This window comes from Furipterus horrens, unplaced genomic scaffold (assembly GCF_987537825.1).
Source record: "Furipterus horrens unplaced genomic scaffold, mFurHor1.1.pri manual_scaffold_17, whole genome shotgun sequence".
NCBI lineage: Eukaryota > Metazoa > Chordata > Mammalia > Chiroptera > Furipteridae > Furipterus > Furipterus horrens.
The window spans coordinates 102,725,498-102,733,327 of NW_028327187.1; the positions used below are offsets into that span (position 1 = coordinate 102,725,498).

At 47.5% G+C, this 7,830-nt stretch overlaps 1 pseudogene; it reads left to right on the top strand.

Moving 5' to 3' along the window:
* On the top strand, window positions 1-6,926 carry LOC149991721 (DDB1- and CUL4-associated factor 8 pseudogene; annotated as a pseudogene).
* The last annotated feature ends 904 nt before the right edge of the window (window positions 6,927-7,830 follow it).

Consider the following 7,830-nt stretch of genomic DNA (forward strand, 5'->3'; position numbering starts at 1 on the left):
ATGATGGGGACATCCTCAGATTTCGATTTGAGACCTGGACCTCAAATGGGCTTGAGATTGAACGGGGGTGGTGACGGTGCCGGGGCTAATAGTGTTCCCGTCTTTGCCTACACAGAACAGCAAGGTGCAGACGCGGGAAACGACCGCGTCATCTCTGGACGCGTGGAAGGTGGTGGCGACAACACGGCCCGTCACCGCGAAGGCCGGCTGAGAAGGGATGTAGAGGCGGTCCAGGAGGAAGTGGCAGGAGAACAGCCCCAGGTACAGAGCAGCGGGGCCAACCCTGATCAGTACCTAGCAGATGAGGATCGGGCCCTGGAGAACGGGGCATCTTCAGAAACATCTGCCCTGCCCCGCCCTCGCTGGAATGTCCTCAGTGCCCTTCGAGATCGGCAGCTGGGTTCAGGGGCCCGCTTCGTACCCGCGGCCTGCGGGTCGAGAGTGTTTGTGCAGCGTTTGAGCCTGCAGTGCAGGCTGGAAGGCCACGAGGGCTGTGTCAATAGTGTTCACTTCAACGAGCGGGGCACCTGGCTGGCCAGTAGCGGTGATGACCTGAGAGTGATAATTTGGGACTGGGAACGCCAGCAGCCGGTAATGAACTTGGACTCTGGTCACACAGATAACGTCTTTCAGGCCAAGTTCCTTCCGAGTTGGGGCGATTGCACCCTGGCCACGTGTGGCCGTGATGGGCAGGTACGGGTGGCACAGCTCCCTGCTGCGCCGGGCGATGTTGTTTTCCGGAAGGTGGCCCAACATAGGAGAGCCAGCCACAAGTTGGCTCTGGAGCCGGGCTCCCCTTTCACATTCCTGAGCTCAGGTGAAGATGCTGTTGTCTTTGCCATTGACCTCAGACAGGAGCGGCCGGCTTACGAACTGGTGGTGACGAGGGAGAATGCCAGGAGAGTGGGACTGTTTACAATCTTTGTGAACCCCGCCAATCCTTACCAGTTTGCTGTGGGTGGAAGAGACCAGTTTGTAAGAATTTACGACCAGAGGAGAATTGATGAGAATGAGAATAACGGGCTACTCAAGAAATTCTGTCCTCATCACCTGTTTGACGGTGATGTCCGAGTAAATGTCACCTGCGTGGTGTACAGCCACGATGGCACCGAGCTCCTGGCCAGTTACAGCGATGAAGATATTTACCTCTTCCACTCCTCTGGCTGTGATGGAGACCAGTATGTTAAGAGGTATAAGGGGCACAGAAATAGGGCCACGGTCAAAGGCGTCAATTTCTACGGCCCCGGAAGCGAGTTTGTGGTGAGCGGTAGTGATGGCGGGCACATCTTCTTCTGGGAGAAATCATCCTGCCAGGTCGTTCAGCTCCTGGAAGGAGACAGGACCAACACAGTGAACTGTGTGGAGCCCCATCCTTACCTGCCTGTGATGGCGAGCAGTGGCCTAGACTATGATGCCAAGATCTGGGCACCCAGCACTCGAGCTCCCACTGGGCTTCCTGGGTTAGAGAATGTGATGAGGACGAACAAGGAGCGTCGCGATCAGGAGAGGTTGATGTTCGGTAACTCGTTTGACACAAGCCTGCTTTCCTATTTTTTGCGTCACCAGCCACAGAGCAGTTTTCGCCTTCTTAGCCGTCGTAGGGTATTTGACATCGGGGGTGCAGAGGCGGATGACCCTTCCAGTGCCTCAGATGTGTCCGATGGCGATGACGACAACGGCGGCGGCGATGACGATGACGAAGGCAGTGATGACGACAGCGATGACGACTACGATGACGACGACGACACTGATGACGACTACGACGACGACTACGATGACGAGGATGACTACGATCAGGACGACGACGATGACGACGACGACGATGACGACGACGATGACGACGATGAGGGCGACGAACCCCAAGACCAGTGCCAACACCAGTAATATGCGCGGTTCCTGACATCCTGAATGCCTGATACCTGATCCAGCACGATGTCACCCTAGTAGGCTGGACTTTTAAGTGTGAAATTCAGTTTACCTAACAGATCTGCCGTTTGTCTTTTCCACGATCCAAGCCACCTTTCATCTCTTCCCTCTGCTTCCCTTCCTTCCTTTCTCACATCCTTCGCCCCTCATTCCTTTCCTCTCTCTTGGTCCCTTTAGTCCTCTCTCTTTCCCCCTTGCTTATGCGTGCATGTAGAAGCCATTTATTTATGCTGATCATTGTTTGTTTTCTTATGGTTGACATCCAGATGCCCCTATTCTGATGAAACTATTAAGAGCCTTACTGAATACGTTATTATTTCTGACACCGAAAGCTCTCACCTTCCTTTCACCTTTAGGAGCGTATCAGTAAGTTCTTTGGCTGAGCTGAAAACTGTACAAAGGCGTTGTTTCTTTAAAAGTGATAAAACAAGTAAACGCACACATGTACACACGGATGTGTACTTGCACAGAGTCTCGCACAAAGAGGGGCGGGGGGCACGGAGAGAAAGGAAAATGGAGAGAAAAGGAGGTGGTTGGATACATTCCTAGGAAGGGAACTTGTCTGTCTAGAATTAATAACTTTGTGTTGTTCTCATTTTCTCTTTCCATATGTTAACAATGTTTAATTTTAGTAGGCGACGGTGCTGGTAAGGATTAAGTTTAGTGGCATGCCACTCTTTACCCTGTACTTAAATTCTCATGAAGTTTCCTGGCTGAGAACTCCCACGAGATAACCTTCCACAGACTTCTCTTATAATGGCCAGCTTCTAGAAGGTACCAGCCATGAATATGGGCATTCTTTTTTTATTTTATTTTATTGATTGTGTTGTTGCAGTAGTTCCAATGCTTTCCCTTTTGCTCCCCTCTGTCCAGTACCTCCCTTCCCTCCAGCAATCCCACCCCCCTTAGTTCATGTCCATGGGTCATGCATATAAGTTCTTTGACTTCACCCTTTTCTATACTATTCTTAACTTCCCCCTGTCTATTTTGTACCAATCGATTATGCGTCTTAATCCCTGCACCATATCCCCATCTCTCCCCCTCTCCCCTCCCTGCTGATAACCCTCCAAATGATCCCCATACCTATGATTCTGTTCCTGTTCTGGTTTGCTAGTTGGAGTCTGTTTATATTTTTTAGATTCAATTGTTGATCGTTGTGAGTTTGTTGTCATTTTATGAGCATTCTTAATACTTGAAAATGCATATACATTTGAACCAACTTTAAAAATGACTTCATGTTGCAATAAAGAATCGTTTGTACTTACAGATAACCGTGTGATATCATTATGGTATAAAACCACTACTGGGCGCTCTCTGCTTCTGGGCAACAATTCTCCACTCCCCTATTGGACTCCTTCTCCCATTCACTGAGTTGACAATTCCACACCTTCTTCTGCCTCAGAGGTCCAGCACAGCTTTCATCTTCCTCATTCATGGCTGATATCCTTCCTTCTCTATTCACTGGAGGAGTGGAAGCTGTGAGAAGAGAGTATGCACATTTTTTTCCACCGGCAAAGATAACACCCCACCAGCCTGTGTGCCCAATGTTTTGTCTCCTTTCCTGTTACAGTCCCTGGACTTATGCATTGAAACCTGTACCCTCGCCCTGTTCAAGATTTTTCTTCCTAAAACTCCCATCTCCCCCACATTAACACTTTTTACCCTTTCTATTCATTGTCACTGGCCTAGATCATCCAGTGGTAAACCAGATGAAAAACGGTTGTCCCCCTTTACATGTATGAATTGCATTGAATCTGTGTATCACCTTGGGCAGTGTGGTCATTTTAACAATATTAAGTGGTCCAACCCTTGGTCACTAATGTCTTGCCAATCAGTTGTTTTCATGAAGTTCTTTCATCAAAGTTCGGTAGTTTCCACTGTACAAGTTTTTACTTCCTTGGTTAGGTTATTCTTACATATGTTATTATTTTTGGTGCTCTTGTAAATGGCAGTGTTTCCTTAACTTCCTTTTGTACACTTCATTTGTATTTATCCTGAGTACAAATACAGACACAGGACAAGAAATCTGTATGCCAGCATTGCTGATAAACATAGATGCAAAACTCCTGAACAAAAAAAAACTAGCAAACCAAATCTAGCCACACATTAAAATGACCATATGGGATTACTTGTGGGATGCAAGGGTGTTTCAGTGTAAACGAATCAATCAAAGCGATACACCATTTAGCAGGACGGAGGGTAAGAGTCACACAATCATCACAATAAATGCAAAAGAAAACTTGACAAAATCCAATACTCTTCCATGATAAGAACCCTTAACAAACTATAGGTAATAGAGGAACTTGCCGTATAGGACATGCCCACAGTTAACATCCATATGCAAGAGTGAGAAACTGAAAACTTTACTTTCAGGATTAGGAAAAAGGCAAGGATGCCGGCTCTTGACATTTTGATACAACACCGTGCTAGAACTCCTAGCAAAGACAATTGGGAGAGAAAAAGAAACAGAAGCCATCCGAGTTGGAAAGTGTGAAGTAAAATGAACTGTTTGCAGATGACATCACACACACACACACACACACACACACACACACACACACACACACACACCCATACCATGGAGCTAATGAATTTAGTAAAGTTACAGGATACACAACTCTGCCGTCTTCACATGACGCAGTGGGAAGTATCAGCAGGAGAACAGAGGAAGGAGAATAGGAGAATTAATTTGGAGTATTAGTTTCAGGGACTCCCTTTTATCAGTTCATGGAGGGATGGGTATGATTTCCCCTGCCCGCTCAGACTCTTCACAGTGTATTTTTTGCCTCAGGATCTTAATAACTGCGCTCTTAATTCCCCACCTTTAGGCCAAGAGGTACAATATAACGTCTTCCTGTTCGTTATGGCCCTGAGGTGTTGATCTTTCCCTTGGGAATTCCCACAGGCTTCTCTCACTTTTGTAAGAATTCCACTTAGGAACTGCTTCAAATTGCCAAGTGACAGGTGCTTCTTGCCAGTAGCCTGACGGATCCACCTCACACTCGCATTCAGTGTATGAGTAAAGGTTATAATTTCCACTTTCAAAATGTATTCCAAACCTAAACAGTTTAGCCGCCTGTATTATCCACGTCCTCATTAAGCCACCTTAATTGCCCACCTGGATTAGAGCAATAGCTTAGTACTTGTTCTCTCTCCTCCTGCCCCGTTCTGTTCTGCACACAGCAGCCAGCGTCGTCTTTTGAAAAGTAAGCCAGACAATCCAATCGCCTGCTCACAAGCTTCTAAAGGCTTGCCACTACACACAGAATGAAATTAAAATTAAAATTGCTGGGGCTGGGCAGACAGGCTCTATGTAGTCAGCCTTTGCTTCTGATCTCACTGCCTGACGCCCTCTGCAGGGCTTCCCTGCACTGTTTCAGTCACGGTGGCCTCTGTGAAGTGCCACGGACACTCAGTGCTAGTGCTTTAGACCATTTGCACTCAATGTCACTTACCCTACATATTTCCATGCTCCATTTCTCTTTGCCTTCAGCCTCTGATTAAATGGCATCCCATAAAGGAGACCTTGTTTGAATGCACCATCTAAAATAACAAGCCTCCCGTCTATGTCTACTGGACTTGTCTATTGTCTTTTCCCACCACATTTTAAGCTCTATGAGTGAAGAGATTACCACTTTTATCAGAACCTAGAATACCACAATGCACAGCATTTATTTAGGAACTCCAAATAAATCTGTGGAAAATGAATGAATGAGTAAATGGGAATGACAATATACCAAATGGATCAAGTAAATTGAATGCCAGCTTAAAAGAAACCCAAGTTATCGTTTGCTTAATGAACTTGTATTGTAGGAAAAACGACTCAAACTAATACACCTTGGAGTGGGTTTTTTGGGATTCCTCTTCATTGGGACTCTCTGTGCTTCTTGAACTTGCATAAGTTTTTCTCTCATCAGGTTGGGAAAATTTTCTGTCAATACTTCTCCTATCAGCTTTTCTATTCCTCGCTCCTCTTCTCCCTCTCTTATTCCGATGATTCTGGTAATATTTCTTCTCATGCTATCCTGTAATTCCCTTACATCTTGTTCATACTTTTTCAATCTTTTTTCATTTTGTTGTATTGTCTGGGGATTTTTTTCTATATTGTCCTCTAACTCACGATCCGATCCTCTGCTTCGTTTAGCCTGCTTTTGATTGATTCTTCTGTGCTTTTCAGTTCAGAGATTGTATTCTTCATTTCTTCCTGGTTCTTATTAATAGTCTCTATGTTCTTTTTTATGCTGATGTAGTTCTCCATAAGTTCCCTGTAATTTTCTTGGAGCTGTTGGTAACTTCCTTGGAGGTTGTCGTAGTTGTTTTTGAGGTTGTCGAGTATATTGAGCTTCTTCACCAGCACTGTTTTGAATTCCATGTCGGACATTTGGGCTATGTCTATTCCATCTACCTCTCCTTCTGGGGATTCCTCTTTTCTTTTTATTGAGAGGTTGTTTCCGCGTCTCACCATGTTGGATTCTTGTTTGTTTTTTTTTTTTGGATTTGTCTGCTTTGACTTCCCTCCTTTGTGGTACGAGATTCTTTATAGGAGATCTAGGGGTTTCAGTGGTGCAGTCCCTTTGATCTCCTGAGCCTGATGTTCTTGAGGTACCCTTTATGTCATTTGTTTATGCTGTCTGGTTATATTTCAGATGCTCTTTGGTAGGATCTTCCCTTTGGCTAGTTGGTTGCGAGTCAGTCTGTCCACTTTGTCTTGAGTTTCAGTTCAGCCTTTGTGTGTCGTCTTCTCTTTCTGGATCCACAGCTGGTGTAATGAGGCGGGCCAGAGGTTCCTGATTGTTGCAGCAGCGGTGTGCGCCCTGCCCTCGGTGGTGGCCGGCGTTGTTTTGGCGCCTGTTGGAGCCGGCTGGGGTGCTTGTGCACGCGCGCACGTGCGCGCGCAAGGTGGCCTTCATACTAGCGTCAGGCCTGTGGAGTCGTGCCCCGGGAGTCGGTCTGTTTCCCCTTGGGGTGGGGCCCTGGACACTTGTGCAAGGTGGACATGAGCGTCTGTGAGTCGCCGCCGCCCGCTGTTCCCGCGCTGCAGCCGCCCACCGTTCCTGCACCCGTCTGGGCGGGCACGAGCAGAGCCCACGCAAGTGGTCTGCGCTCCAGCCTGGCGCCCACTGGAGCTGGCCAGGGGTGTCTGCGCACGGTCTTCTGAGTGCACAGCGGGCCCTCCCTGCGCCCATTGGGGCACTGATCTTACATCCGTCGGGGTGTGTCCAAGGGGCTCCTGGACGCGCGGCCCCGCGCACCTGGGCCAGTGAATGAGGGCACTTTCCTGTGCGCACCCTCGCGACCCAAGGGGAGGGTTTGGGAGTGGGTGAGTGCACCTCTGCGCTGCGCTTCTCAAGAATGTCCTATCACCCCTAACCTTTCCTCTCCTTTCCATAGTAAACAAGAGAAAAATATAGAGAAAAATCATATTCTCACATGCACAGCAGTACGCTTTTCTTTTAGCGCCAATTCCACCTAGTCCAGTCCTTTCTCTGCCAGCGGGCAGAGATCCGCTCTCCTCCCGATTCCTCTCTGGAGGAGCCTGTGGTCACCAAAAAGCCCTTGTGTCCTTCCAGCCACAGCTTGGGGAGTCACCCTAGTGAGAAACCCCTTCTCGTCCCTTTTTCCTCAGCTATCCTCACCAAACAGGTCGTTCCCAGATGGTTTTCTCTAATCGAGCAGTTCCAAGGCTCGACTCCTGCCGGTGTCCAGCTGCTCACTGAGATGTTTTGTCCTCAATTAGCCCAAACTACATATGGGTCTCGGGAGCCTGAAAGTGCAGCCTCCCCTCACTCCTCCACCATCTTCTCCTCCCATATATACTTTTAACACTTTAAAGTGTTCTGACCTAAACTTTTACATTAAAGATGGTCCATAAAAGAGAGCCCTAAATTATCTTTTTTAGATTTT